This window comes from Rhinoderma darwinii, unplaced genomic scaffold, assembly GCF_050947455.1.
Source record: "Rhinoderma darwinii isolate aRhiDar2 unplaced genomic scaffold, aRhiDar2.hap1 Scaffold_3377, whole genome shotgun sequence".
NCBI classification, from domain to species: Eukaryota; Metazoa; Chordata; class Amphibia; order Anura; family Rhinodermatidae; genus Rhinoderma; species Rhinoderma darwinii.
The window spans coordinates 41,171-56,618 of NW_027463422.1; the positions used below are offsets into that span (position 1 = coordinate 41,171).

The 15,448-nt window shown below is 46.1% G+C and overlaps 1 pseudogene; it reads right to left on the reverse strand.

The window, feature by feature from the left end:
• Positions 1 to 223: 223 nt before the first annotated feature.
• Positions 224 to 15,448, reverse strand: part of LOC142704766 (Fanconi anemia core complex-associated protein 100-like) — a 42,778-nt pseudogene continuing 27,553 nt past the window's right edge.

A 15,448-nucleotide genomic window follows, 5' to 3' on the forward strand; every position in this document is an offset into this window, starting at 1 on the left:
TACAGACCCCAGCTTAGACCCATGCTATGACCACCGGAGGCCTAACAATGCCCCCCTGGTCTACTATGTACGGTAGCCTACTAGGCCCTGCCAGAGGCACAATGCAGTGTATTATACCAGCGATCAAAACGCTAGACAACACTGAGGACAAGGACGGGCGCGTTTCTTCAATAAGAAGCTGCTTGTCTTTTTATAACATTGTCATATTTAATAGAAACGTCTCCATACTGTCAGGCGGCGCTCAGGAACGTGTCTGATCCTGACAGATCTCTGGCGGCCGCTTCCATCCTCAGCGTAGGAATGAAGATCACAGACTCAAATGAAGAGCAGTCCTGGATCACGTAAGTCTCTATAGATGTGGAGAAGTCTCTGGGCAGCTGCACTGGAGATGATGTCTTCACCACACCCAGGCGCTCTCTCAGGTTCTTCACTTCTTTTAGTAAAAGCTGAGAATATAGAACGATCTCTCATTAGAAGACGTGTAAACTGAATATTGACCTTCAATTTCTAAATCCAACAAGCAAACCTGACTAAACGCATCTACTTCTTAGGTCTTGTTCACACAGTGCAGATTTGACCTTACAATGTTCCTCTGTTTATTATAAAATGCAGATGCAAATTAAAAACGTTATCCAAGAGTCGGACAAATCACCTCAAAAGCGCCAACCTGTGTGTAAGTTAATGTACCCTAGGACTTAATGGGGTTGTCAACTACTGGACAATTGATGACCGACACCCAGACCCCACACCGTTAAGCCGCTCCGGCTGCCTCCGAAAAAAACTTTCTAAATGCTGTTGTGAATACTTTGAGGGGTCTAGTTTTTAAAATGGGGTGTTTTATGGGGGTTTCTAATACATAGGCTCCTCAAAGCCACTTCAGAACTGAACAGGCACCTTAAAAAAAAGGCTTTTGACATTTTCTTAAAAATATGAGAAATTGCTGTTTATGTTCTAAGCCTTGTAACGTCCAAGAAAAATAAAAGAATGTTCAAAAAACGAAGCCAATCTAAAGTAGACATATGGGAAATGTGAACTAGTAACTATTTTGGGGGGTATAACCATCTGCCTTACGAGCAGGTCAATTTAAATTCAGAAAAATGCTATTTTTTAAAAATTTTCTCTAAATGTTGCTATTTTTCACAAATAAACACTGAATATATTGACCAAATTTTACCACTAATATAAAGCCCAATGTGTCATGAGAAAACCATCTCAGAATTGCTTAGATAGGTTTAAGCATTCCGAAGTTATTACCACATAAAGTGAAATATGTCAGATTTGCAAAATGGGCTCTGAGCCTTAAGGCCAAAACAAGGATGCGTCCTTAACCCCTTCCCGCTCCTGGACGTACTATTAGGTCATGGCAGCTGTATCGTTCACGCTCCATGACCTAATAGTACGTCTAGGGAGTAACGGCCGTTTCGGCCGTCCTCCCGACTCATACAGGAGCTGTGACAGCTGCTGTCTCGTACAGCAGCTGCCGCAGCTCCTACAGCGGGGACCGATCGCTGTGTCCACATTGCTTAACTCCTTAAAAGCCGCGTTCAATAGAGATCGCTGCTTTTTAGGGGTTAAGCTACCATCGCCGGCCTGCTACACGATAGCGGCCGGCGATGGTGACTATGGCAACCGGACACCAAACAATGGCGTCCGGCTATGCCATCGACGGAAGCCTAGTGGGTCCTGACAATGTCAGGACCCACTATGCTTGCTGTCAGTGAGTAGCTGACAGCTCTGATACACTGCACTACGCATGTAGTGCAGTGTATTAGAATAGAAATCAGGGCCTCCTGCCCTCATGTCCCCTAGTGGGACAAAGTAATAAAGTAAAAAAAAGGTAAAAAAATATTGTGTAAAAAAGAGAAAATAAAAGTTTTAAAAGTAATAAAAGTAAAAATCCCCCTTTTACTCCTATCAGTCCTTTATTATTAATAAAAATAGATAAACAAATAAACTATACATAATTGGTATCGCCGCATCCGTAACGGCCTGAACTACAAAACTTTTCGTTATTTATCTCGCACGGTGAACGCCGTAAAAAAAATAATAACAAACCGTACCAGAATCACAATTGTTTGGTCACTTCACATCCAAAAAAATGGAATAAAAAGAGATCAAAAAGTCGCCTGTACCTAAAAATGGTCCTGATCGAAACTGCAGTTCGTTACGCAAAAAATAAGTCCTCGCACGGCTTTATTGATGGAAAAATAAAAAAGTTCTGGCTCTTAGAATAAGGCAACACAAAAAGTGAATGATTGTTTACAAAACGTATTTTATTGTGCAAACGCCATAAGACATAAAAACTATAAACATCTGGTATCGCCGTAATCGTATCGCCCCGCAGAATAAAGTGAATATGTCATTTATAGCGCACGGGGAACGCTGTGAAAAAAATAAAAAATAGAATAAAAACTGATCAAAAAGCTGCATGCACCCCAAGAAAACTGCAATGGATTCCTCAAGGGGTCTAGTTTACAAAATGGGGTCACTTTTGGGGGTTTTCCACTGTTTTGGCACCACAAGACCTCTTCAAACCGGACATGGTGCCTAATAAAAAGGAGGCCTCAAAATCCACTAGGTGCTCCTTTGCTTCGGAGGTCGGTGCTTCAGTCCATTACCGCACTAGGGCCACATGTCGGATATTTCTCTAAACTGCAGAATCTGGGCAATAAGTATTGAGTTGCGTTTCTCTGATAAATCCTTTTGTGTTATAAAAAAAAAATGGTATAAAAAGAATTTTCTGACAAAAATAAATATGTAAATTTCACCTCTACTTTGCTCTAAATTTCTGTGAAACACCTAAAGGGTTCATAAACTTTCTAAATGCTGTTGTGAATACTTTGAGGGATCTAGTTTCTAAAATGGGGTGTTTGATGGGGGTTTCTAATATATGGGCCCCTCAAACCAACTTCAGAACTGAACTGGAACCTAAAAAAAATCAGGCAATACTTCGCTTCTCCTAATGAGCAGCGCCCACTCCAAGACGACCCCAGTTTTGACCATTTGTATAAACGGAGACCCCTATTAGATCGTTTCAGTGCCCGGTTTTTCCAAGCAAACACCCCCGAGACGTGTATTTCTATTGATGAGTCCTTGGTAGATTTTAAAGGGAGGCTTCAATTCCGCCAGTACCTGCCGGGTAAGAGGGCAAGGTATGGTGTGAAGATGTATGAGCTGTGCGAGAGGGCATCAGGGTATACCTACAGATTTAGGATACATGAAGAGAAGGACACCAGTGCTCAGCCCCCAGAATGCCCCCCCCCCCCTTACTGGGAGTTAATGCAAAAATTGTGTGTGATTTGGTGCACCCACTGCTGGACCAGGGTTACCACCTCTACCTGGATAATTTTTATACCAGCGTCCCACTCTTCAACTGCCTCGCTTCCAGTCCTGCGGCATGCAGCACTGCTAGAGGATCTGAGAGGCCTCCCTAAGACTCTGCAGGGCAAACAAGAAGGGGTGAGCGCAGGGCACAATCTAGCAGCAACATATTGTGTGTCACGTACAAGACAAGAGAGATGCCACACCAGTACCCATGTACCTGTACGAGGTACCAGTACAGAGACCCCCAAACCAGACTGCATCCTGGACTACAATAGGTACATGGGAGGGGTGGACTTGTCAGATCAAGTCCTGAAGCCCTACAGCGCCATGCGGTGTGGTATAAGAAGCTGGCCGGGCACCTCATACAGTTGGCATTATACAATGTGTAGGTGCAATGTCGATGTGCAGGCCAGAGGGGTACTTTCCTGGAATTTCAAGAGGTGGTTATCAAGAAACTAATTTTTAGGGACCAAGAAGGGGGGGCACCCAGTACTTCTGGAAGCGAGGCCACACGCATCGTACCAGGGCAACACTTTCCAGGAGAAGTTCCCCAAACTGGCAAGAAGGGAAAAAGTCAAAGATGTACAAAGTCTGCTATAAGAGGGGGATAAGGGAGGACACAATACATCAATGTGACACGTGTCCCGAATAACCAGAGCTCTGTATGAAAAAGAGCTCTGTGTTATAAAATTTATCATACATCCCTTGGTTTTTAATCTACCCCAGTTTTACTTACCCTGACGCACTCCGCACAGCTTATCCCCCCTCGTCTTTCCCTTCTGAGCCCTGCTATGCCCAGGCAGCTGATAACAGCCACATTGAGGGTATTGCCGTACCCGGGAGAACCCACATTACAGTTTATGGGGTGTATGTCTTCGGTCAAAATGCTCACTACATCTCTAGATGAATGCCTTAAAGGAACAGTGTCATCACAAATTATTTTTTTTATATGTTAAAGATGTTAGTGCTTTATTAAAAACGTTTATATTCATTTGTGTGTTTGTGTTTTACTTTTTCTTATTTTTACACTTTTTCTTCCCTATGGGGGCTGCCATTTTTTGTTCCATTTCTGTATGTGTCGATTAACGACACATACAGACATGGAATACGGCAGCCACAGTCCCATAGGGACTGCGAACGGCTCCCGTCCCATTGACTTCAGTGTACGGCGTCTGTGTGGGAACTGCGCATGCGCCGCTCCCACACAGTCCAATTCGAAATTGGCGCCGTCCGGCGCCATTTTCCTGTGGACCGGAAGTCGCGGCCGGACAGTAATATTACTACTTACGGTCGCGGCTTCCGGATTTGTGCACTTGGACCAGCGGCAGCAAACGGAGCGGACAGGCCGGAGGGAGCCGCGGCGGCAGGAGCAGGTAAGAGATTTCAATGTATGTTCGTGTTTGTGTGTGTTTACTACTGTATGTAAACCTACTACACTGTGTGTTAGCTCAAAAAATGGTGACACACAGTGTAGGAGGTTACACCGTTCAAACCCCTCGTTTATCCCGGCACTAGCCAGGATAAAGGAGGGGGGGATGCTGAGAGCTCACTAGAGCGAGGGCTTTTTACCCAATTTTGCAAAGCTGCAATTTTGGGAATAGCTCCATCTAGTGACCAAAAATGGGTAGTATTATAAATTAGAATTAATTTATAATATTTCCTGACTCGTGAAAAAAATAAAAAAAATTTGAACAATGTTTAATCACCCACACACTAAATGTTTAATTAAAAAAAAAACAACATGTTTTTCTGGCAACACATTGCCTTTAAGGGGTGTAGTTTTTAAAACGGGGTCACTTCTTGGGGGTTTCAACTGTACTGGTACCTCAGGGGCTTCTGCATACATGACTTCGCACCAGAAAATCCCCAAATGGTGGTCCTTTCCTTCTGAGCCCTCCCATGGGCCCGAACGGCAGTTTATCACCACAAATTGGGCATTGCCGCACTCAGGACAAATTGGGCAACAAAATGGGGTATTTTATTTCTTGTGAAAATAAGAAATTTTCAGCCAAAACTACATATTATTGGAAAAAAATTATTTTGTTTGAATTCCCAGCCCAATTCAAATACGTTATGTGAAAAAACTATGGGGTCAAAATGGTCACAACACCAATAAATTAATTCCTTGAGGGGTGTAGTTTCCAAAATGGGGTCAATTCTGGTGGGTTTCCATTGCTCTGATACCTCTGGGGCTCTGCAAATGCGACATGGCACCCGAAAACCAATCCAGCAAAATCTGCACTCCAAAGAACATGTAGCGTCCATGGCCGCGGGCCGTCGGGTTTACTCACCTCCCGACGCCCGCAGCCATGGATCCGTGAGCGCTGGCCCCTGTCTCCTTCCTAGGAGATACCAGCGCTCACTTCCGCTCCGTCCTGCTGTGTCCCGTAGTGTCTTAAAGGGCCAGCACGCGCACAAAATGATCGTCATCATCATGAACTGCCATGGCTTCCTGGTCTATAAGAAGGCCCCAGGCCTTCTGATCCTTGCCTGAGCGTTGTTAGTCTATCCCAGTCTGTCTCGCAAATGGTCCCTTAGTGTTTCCCCATTCCAGTTGTTACCCGTGCCCTGTTACCCGTTCCTGTTTTCCGTATTGTTCTAGTTCCTGTGCCTACCAGCGTTGGAGTCGTGTCTACTGCACCTGCTGTCGTTTACCACGTCCAGTGTCTTCTGCCACGTCCAGTGTCTTCTGCTACATCGGATACTGCCCGGCAACATCCGGCGCCACTTGTCGCACCAGCCTCCATCCGTGCTGAAGCCACAGCCACCGTCTGGACTATTGCAGGTACCCAAGCATTACTGTCTGCCATTGACTTTCGCATAGACTGTGACCTGGTTAGCTGCCTCCCCGCTATGGCGGAGCGGCCTAGTGGGTCCACATAACCTGTGCCCGTGACAGTACGCTCAGGCCATGGAACCCGCTGGCCAGCCCAAGACCGCAGTCCAGAAGATTCAGACAGAGATGCATGACCTACGCACACGTTAGGATCAACTCCTTGAGGCAGTGAATTCTATCATGGTCCGCCTGAATCGACTCGCTGTTCCACCTCCGGTTCTTCCTTCTGAAGCGGTTGCTGTGCCACTGCCCGTTGCTCCTCCCGTTTGTTCCGGATCCACAGTTCCTCTGCCTCTTCCTCCTCGCTACGACGGTGATCCCAGAGCATGTAGAGGATTTCTCAATCAATGCACGGTTAATTTTAGGCTACGGCCTCATCTCTTCCCCTCCGAGGAGGCCAAAGTGGCATTTATTATCTCCCTCCTCGCTGGCAAGGCCCTGGCATGGGCGAACCCAATCTCGGATCAACAAGGACCCTTTATCCGCGGACCTAGCCTTGTTCCTGCAGTCCTTTCGTGCCGTGTTCGAGGAGCCGGGTCGAACATCCTCTGCCGCAGCCACTCTGTTGACCCTCAAGCAAGAAGGCTCCACAGTAGGGGAGTATGCTATCTCCTTCCATACCCTAGCAGCCGAGCTGGCATGGAACAATGAGGCACTGGTGGCGACCTTCTGGCAGGAACTGTCCTCTAACATCAAGGACGAACTGGCGGCCCGCGACCTTTCTTCTACCTTGGATGCCCTCATCCTGTTAGCCACCCGGGTTGATATGAGAATCCGGGAGTGCTCTCTAGAGGTTGGACAGGAGAGCCGGGTCCACAGACCAGCACCCTCGGTCCAGAGACCACTATTGTCCTCTCCTAGCGCTACCTGAAGAACCCATGCAGGTAGACAGAGTCCGGTTATCTGAACAGGAGAAGCAGCACTATGTATGTATTGTGGCCTCAAAGGTCATTATGTGCGCCAATGCCCACAGAGACCGGGAAACTCCAGTACCTAGGGTTGATTGGAGAGGCAACTCAAGGTGGAAAGTCTCCAAACGTTAAAACGTGGGCGCATGCGCGCAGCTGAACATGGTGGACGCGTTCTAGCCAGGCTCCGCACCTCGTGAAGGCATCCCAGCATATATATCGCTAACAGCAGACATCGAGACCCATAAAAGATAGGAGAAGTACCTTAGATGCCCGGGCATCCACCTATGGCCAGAGGGAGCGGCAGACGGGGTAAGCAAACCCAGGCTCAGAGGTCCGTGGCAGACATGCTGATGGCGGCGCCGAACATGGCGGAGCAAGGCCTGCTGCAGCAGCAGCAGGAGATACAGCCCAGCACAGCGGTGTTATCACAGGACTATCCTGTGCTCCTGCGGGAGCACGGCAGTGCATCACCATCGCAGGCAAAGGAGGATTTACAGGCAGAGGGCCCGATCCCGGACCTGGGAATGCCGCAGCCAACGCCCGTTCATGTACCACAGCACCCGCTCATGCCGCCGGCCATTACTTCCAGATTGACAGAGGACGCCATCTTTTCATGCATATCAAGAGCCATGCAAGCTCAGATGGGGGAAATAAGCTCCAAGATTTCCGCTGTACACCAAGATCTACATAAAGTGGGGGCTCATATGCAGGCTATTGAAACCAAAATGACCTCCATCACTGCAAGGGTCAATCAGAATACCAGATTTATGGAGGACCTGCAGGAGTAATTGGAGGAGGCGAACACCAGAATTGAGGACCTGGAAAACAGATCCCGACGCTATAATTTCAGAATCAGAGGGGTCCCGGAATCTCAGACGGCGGTACCGGCGGTGGTTCGTATGCTACTCACTACCTTGATACCTGATATATCGGAATTACATATGGAAATTGACCGGGCCCATAGAGCACTGACGGCCATGAGGCGGGATGGAGAGATATTATAGTGAAACTCCACTATTACTCGGTTAAGGAGAAAGTGATGGAAAGAGCTAGGAAGCTTCCGGTGATCACCATTTGTAATACAGCGGTTCAGATATTTGCTGATCTGGCTCTCCAAACCATTCAAAAAAGGCGGATGCTTCGTCCTATCCTGCAGACCCTCAAACACCATGCTATCCCATACCGGTGGGCATTCCCATTTTGTCTCCTTTTCATGCGCAACAACAGGCAATATGGCTTCTCCACGCTACAGGAAGGGGAAGATCTGCTGAGGGACTTACATATTCTACCATCCCAGGATAAGTCCAGTTCTCCCCGACTCCCCATACAAGATCCCCCGTTGTCACCACTATGCCGCACCCAGGGAGGCCATCCAGAGGTGCCTAGGGAACAGAGGGTGGACTCTCGTCGGCAACAATTGAATCCTCCATGACGGGTAGAGGGCCGAATATAGAAGCACTCATTTTATTTTTCTTTATTCTTCATATCGGCCGGAGATGTCTTCAAACAACACTGATGTTGAGTTTCAGCCTGATACCGCCAGTTGCAGTTCTCAGCGGACTGGGAGCCGTGGCCCCATACGTTGGGGTAGTTATGGGGATTTTTGATTCCCACTTATAGTAATGAAAGTTTGTTTATAGGCTGGCCCGAACAAGGCGAGGACGGTTCTTGATGTGTCGAGGTCGCAGTGAGTTGATATCCCGGACATAGATATGTTCGGTTCAAAATGTGAAGTTTGCTTTACCTTATTATTAACATGTGAATGTCTATTACGCTCAGGGATGATATAGGTTAAGGGGTTGAATGTCTGAGTACATATTTACGGAAATGCTGTGCCTTCACGACGGTCTGCTGCCCCCATTTTGCAGTCTTTTCTTGACTGCCTAGTCGGTAGACTATGTTCGGTATTACTGATATTTTGTGTCTGTCCTATTTTTGTTCTGTCTCTCACTCCCTTCCCTTTCCCTTCTTTCCTATTTTTGACCTTTGTCTCTATGGCTGGATCCCAATCAGCACATGGTTCTACCTCCTGCTCTATGATGGCGGTCCTGGAATCTGCTAAGTCCTATAGTTTACTCACACATAATGTGCAGGGCCTTAACTCCCCGATCAAGCGTCGAAAAGCTTTCTTGTACTATAAATCTTCTCATGTTGATATACTATTTTTACAGGAAACGCATTTCTCTACCTCCTCTGCTCCATCGTACTTCCATAGACACTACTCACAAAATTTTTGGGCTAGTGCCTCTACTAAGCACAGGGGAGTGGGCATATGGCTGTCTCGGTCGGTCCCGTTTACATCTCACAAAGCGATCTCTGATCCAGATGGCAGGTACATCTTGGTCACGGGTCTGTTACACGAATCTCCAATAACCTTTATTAACTACTATGCCCCGAACTCTAACCAACCGGCGTTCTTCCAAGGCATGTGGCGCAAGCTCCACTCATCGATAGAGGGCCCGATAATTAATGGGGGGGATTCTAATATAGCTTTAGACCCGTCCATGGATAAATCCCACGCATCCAGGGTGCGACTTATTCCTCCTACGTCAACCAGCATACAAGTAGCACGTTTCTTCAATTCGGTGGATGTCAGATGTCTGGCGGGATTTTAATCCCACAGCAAGGGATTATACTTATTTCTCCTCAGCCCATAATATTCACACCCGCATTGATCATGTTATGTTGTCAACTAGCTTACTCCCTAAGGTCACGGATGCTAGGATTTTGGCTACACCCTGGACTGACCATGACCCGATTGTGGTTCGGCTGTCAGATTTATGCGGGAGACCTCCTATCTCCTCTTGGAGATTGAATGAGTCACTACTATCGGATCAGGAGATGGTCAAAGAAATCCAAAGGGAATTGGACACATATTTCCTACTTAATAAGGTACCAGACACCTCGATTATGTCCAATTGAGCGGCACACAAAGCAGTGATTAGGGGAAAATTCATTCAGATAGCCTCGCGTAATAAGAAACGGTCGAAAGAGGTACTTGCGTTAAAGGAAAGGAAGTTTGCGGATCTGTCCAAGCAATTCAAAACAGACCCATCGGCAGATATTAAAGCGAAATTGGCGGAAGCTAGAACAGAATTAAATTTATGTCTGACAAGCTGGGCGGAAAAGAGCCTGCGATGGTCACAACATAAGTTTTTTTCACAAGGGGACAAACCGGGAACATTACTCTCCAGACGCCTAACGCCCAGATTTAACGCCTCAACACCACCGAAATTGCGCTTGGCGGATGGATCTCTATCACAGAACCCCACAAAAGTTTTAAAGGCCTTTCAGAATTTTTATTCAGCTTTGTACTCGGCACCACCTCAGTTTGATAAAAATAAGGCTAAGGTCTTGCTGGAAACAGCATTCCCTACTAAACTTTCCCAAGGGGATAGAGAAACACTGGATGCTGAATTTAGCTTGGAAGAGGTATTGGATGTTATTAAAAATCTGAAGGCTCACAAAGCCCCGGGGCCAGATGGGTTTTCCTCAGGTTATTACAAACACTTTAGGGAGGTCTTGGCCCCACACATGGTTGAACTGTTCAATGCCTATCGGGAGGGTAGTAACTTGCCTCCTTTTTCGAATTTAGCTTACATACATCTCATTCCCAAGCCTCATAAGGATCATACAGATCAGGCCAATTACCGCCCGATATCCCTTCTTGATGTCTTAAGATTATGACAAAAATTCTGGCGGTTAGATTGAATTCGTTCCTCGCCACATACAGTGAAGGAAATAAGTATTTGATCCCTTGCTGATTTTGTAAGTTTGCCCACTGTCAAAGACATGAACAGTCTAGAATTTTTAGGCTAGGTTAATTTTACCAGTGAGAGATAGATTATATATAAAAAAAAAAAAAAATCACATTGTCAAAATTATATATATTTATTTGCATTGTGCACAGAGAAATAAGTATTTGATCCCTTTGGCAAACAAGACGTAATACTTGGTGGCAAAACCCTTGTTGGCACGCACAGCAGTCAGACATTTTTAGTAGTTGATGATGAGGTTTGCACACATGTTAGATGGAATTTTGGCCCACTCCTCTTTGCAGATCATCTGTAAATCATTAAGATTGAGGCTGTCGCTTGGCAACTCGGATCTTCAGCTCCCTCCATAAGTTTTCGATGGGATTAAGGTCTGGAGACTGGCTAGGCCACTCCATGACCTTAATGTGCTTATTTTTGAGCCACTCCTTTGTTGCCTTGGCTGTATGTTTCGGGTAATTGTCGTGCTGGAAGACCCAGCCACGAGCCATTTTTAATGTCCTGGTGGAGGGAACGAGGTTGTCACTCAGGATTTGACGGTACATGGCTCCATCCATTCTCCCATTGATGCGGTGAAGTAGTCCTGTGCCCTTAGCAGAGAAACACCCCCAAAACATAATGTTTCCACCTCCATGCTTGACAGTGGGGACGGTGTTCTTTGGGTCATAGGCAGCATTTCTCTTCCTCTAAAAACGGCGAGTTGAGTTAATGCCAAAGAGCTCAATTTTAGTCTCATCTGACCACAGCACCTTCTCCCAATCACTCTCAGAATCATCCAGATGTTAATTTGCAAACTTCAGACGGGCCTGTACATGTGCCTTCTTGAGCAGGGGGACCTTGCGGACACTGCAGGATTTTAATCCATTACGGCGTAATGTGTTACCAATGGTTTTCTTGGTGACTGTGGTCCCAGCTGCCTTGAGATCATTAACAAGTTCCCCCGTGTAGTTTTCGGCTGAGCTCTCACCTTCCTCAGGATCAAGGATACCCCACGAGGTGAGATTTTGCATGGAGCCCCAGATCGATGTCGATTGACAGTCAATTTGTATGTCTTCCATTTTCTTACTATTGCACCAACAGTTGTCTCCTTCTCACCCAGCGTCTTACTTATAGTTTTGTAGCCCATTCCAGCCTTGTGCAGGTCTATGATCTTGTCCCTGACATCCTTAGAAAGCTCTTTGGTCTTGCCCATGTTGTAGAGGTTAGAGTCAGACTGATTAATTGAGTCTGTGGACAGGAGTCATTTATACAGGTGACCATTTAAGACAGCTGTCTTTAATGCAGGCACCAAGTTGATTTGGAGCGTGTATCTGGTCTGGAGGAGGCTGAACTCTTAATGGTTGGTAGGGGATCAAATACTTATTTCTCTGTGCACAATGCAAATAAATATATATAATTTTGACAATGTGATTTTCTTTTTTTTTTTTTATATATATATATATATATATAATCTATTTTTCACTGGTAAAATTAACCTAGCCTAAAAATTCTAGACTGTTCATGACTTTGACACTGGGCAAACTTACAAAATCAGCAAGGGATCAAATACTTATTTCCCCCACTGTATATACATAAGGACAAGGCGGGGTTTATACCCTTCCGCCAGGCAGAGGATCAGACAAGACGGGCTGTGGATATTATCTCAGCAGTTCGCTCGGGGTGGGATGGTACATTCGTACGTCAAAGTATGTTATTAAGCCTTGACCTACAGAAAGCCTTTGACTCGTTATCCTGGGAATACTTGTTTTATGTCCTAGAAAGGATGGGCTTTGGCTCCAGCTTTTTGTCTATTCTTAAGATCTTATATTGTCTCCCTACAGCAAAAATAAACTCTAGGGGATTTATGTCGGGAGCCTTTCCAATATGCAGAGGAACGCGACAGGGGTGCCCGCTATCGCCTTCCCTGTTTGCGCTGGCTATTGAGCCACTGGCCAATCTCATATGAAATTCTCCCGACATTAGGGGAGTGAAGGTGGGAGGAGTAGAACATAAATGTGCATTGTTTGCGGATGACATTCTGCTTTTCATATCGACACCTCTCACATCCTTGCCGAATCTCTTTCATATTCTTGATCAGTTTGGCAAGCTGTCTGGGCAAGTCGGTGGCAATGAATCTTACATTGCCAATTGGGGTAGTAAAGCTCTTAAAACTTAATTTTGATTTTCATTGGGATGCACGCAGACTGACGTATTTAGGTATCAAATTGACGCCCACCATAGAGTCCCTCTACAAGGACAACTTCCCTCCACTTTTTCAACAAATAGCTACAGATCTCACTAGATGGTCCCCTCTTAATCTCTCATGGTTTGGTCGCATTGCCTCCATCAAAATGACGATTTTGCCCAGATTGCTCTACTATTTTCGCACGCTCCCTATCGTGATCCCTCAGAAGGCGCTTAGACAAATCCAAGGGCTGATTATGTCGTTTATTTGGGGTTCTAAAAGACCGAGAATACAGAGACAAACTTTATTCACCCCTAAAAGTTTGGGGGGGGTCTGGGGGTTCCCAATATCCAACATTACTACCATGCAGCACGTCTGGCGCAGCTTACAGATATTTATGTGAGACCATACTGCCCTCAGTGGACGCAAATTGAAACGGCCGCATGTACCCGTTTCCCGCTGGAAACGCTATTGTGGATGGAGTCCTCGGACAGACCACCGGTTCTCTCCCCTGTGCTTTCTCAGATGTTACAGCTGTGGGACTTGCTTAGAAAGAGATTCCATATTAAATCACCCCATAATCCGGTTATGACTATCACGGGTAATTCTGCCTTTCCTCCGGGTTTGCGTAGAATGGACTTCCGGTGGTGGCTCAATAAGGGGTTTTACAGGATTAAGGACTTCTCTATAGGGGGGGACATTAGAACTTTGGACTACTTTAAGGACTCACACTCGATGCCCCCATCGGAGCATTTTAGATACATTCAGATACACCATTTCTTGCTGGACTGGAAATCCAGGCAGGGTGACATCAGTACATTGACCACTTTTCAAAGGCTTTGCTGGCTCTCTGGCCTACGACGTAAAATATCCACGATATATTCCGATCTGGTTACTCCGGAAGGTAAACTCCCTTACGTGACTCGATGGGAACACGATTTAGGTACGGGGGTGGAATTGGAGCAGTGGCGGGAGATGGCATGCATGACCTCGAAATTATCTATCAATACATCCTTGGTGGAAGCGGGTTATAAGGTATTAATGAGATGGTATATGGTCCCCACTCGTATAGCTCGATTTAATCCATCTGTGGATTCGCACCGCTTTAGGCAGTGTGGGGCGGAGGGCACGCTAATGCATATTCTATGGGAGTGTCCAGTGGTTGCCGCCTTTTGGAACCAGGTACACCAGCTCATTAACACAGTGATCCAAGTCAAACCCCCCAATGATGTGATTACGGCACTGCTATGCGGTCCTATTCCGGAGGTTCGGGCCCCCGCACGTAAATTTCTCCGATATGTGTTCCTGGCAGCTAAAATAACTATTGCTAGGGCTTGGCGATCACCTACGTTGTCTATGGATATGTTGATCGCTAAGATCTAATGGATAATGGTCAATGACCGCCTAACACATCTTCTGGCTAGTACATTAGACAAATTTGATGCCATTTGGGACCCATGGAGGAATCGCACACTTTCGTGAATACATAGAGATGGTTACGAAACCCTTCTACCCTACACCTTTCCTCCCCCCCCCCCTCCTTACCCTTCTTTTGGTTATTATGTGTGTCTTTTTCTTTCTCTCCCATAGAACCCACGTTATGGTACTCTATAAAGCAATGTGATGTCAAGGGTAGTTACCTATGTTAGCAATGAATATATTTATATGCTCTATATTTTGCAAAAGTTGTGACATCATGACAGATATGTAATGTGAGATTTATTGTAGGCCATGTTGGTCTAATACTTTGTTTAATTGTATTACTGAAATGCAAAAGCTGAGACTCTGCGAGTCTGAGTTATTACTATATTATTATTGTACAAAACTGCTTAATAAAAAACTATTCAAAACAAACGTTAAAACGTCTTCCAGATTATCGATTCCTGTGGCCATCGTCCCCGGAGAGACATCACATCTTTCCTCCGCCTATCTTGACTCTGGAATGGCTGCTAATTTCATCCAGCAGGATCTAATGGATCGTTTTAGTCTACCCACAATCCCTCTGGAGAGACCCCTGGCAGTTGCCTCTGTGAATGGTCTACCATTGCCTGATCCGATCATGCTCATCACTGAGCCATTGACACTACAGGTCGGAGCTCTTAATTCAGAACAGATCACCTTCCTGGTACTACCTAAGGCTATCAATCCTATCCTGCTGGGTCTGCCATGGCTCCGTCTACACGCCCCGACCCTTGACTGGAATTCTGGAGAGGTTCTTCAATGGGGTTCCAGACGCCATAGCCATTGCCTGTCACATGTTCGTCCTATTGTGCCCCCTCTGCCTCAGTCACTTTCCGGGCTACCATCTCAGTATGCCAGTTTTGCGGATGTCTTTTGCAAACGTGAGGCTGAGACGTTGCCTCCACATCGGAATTATGACTGTCCCATTGAACTGGTTCCTAATGCTTCTCTTCCCCATGGACGAGTGTATCCTCTCTCC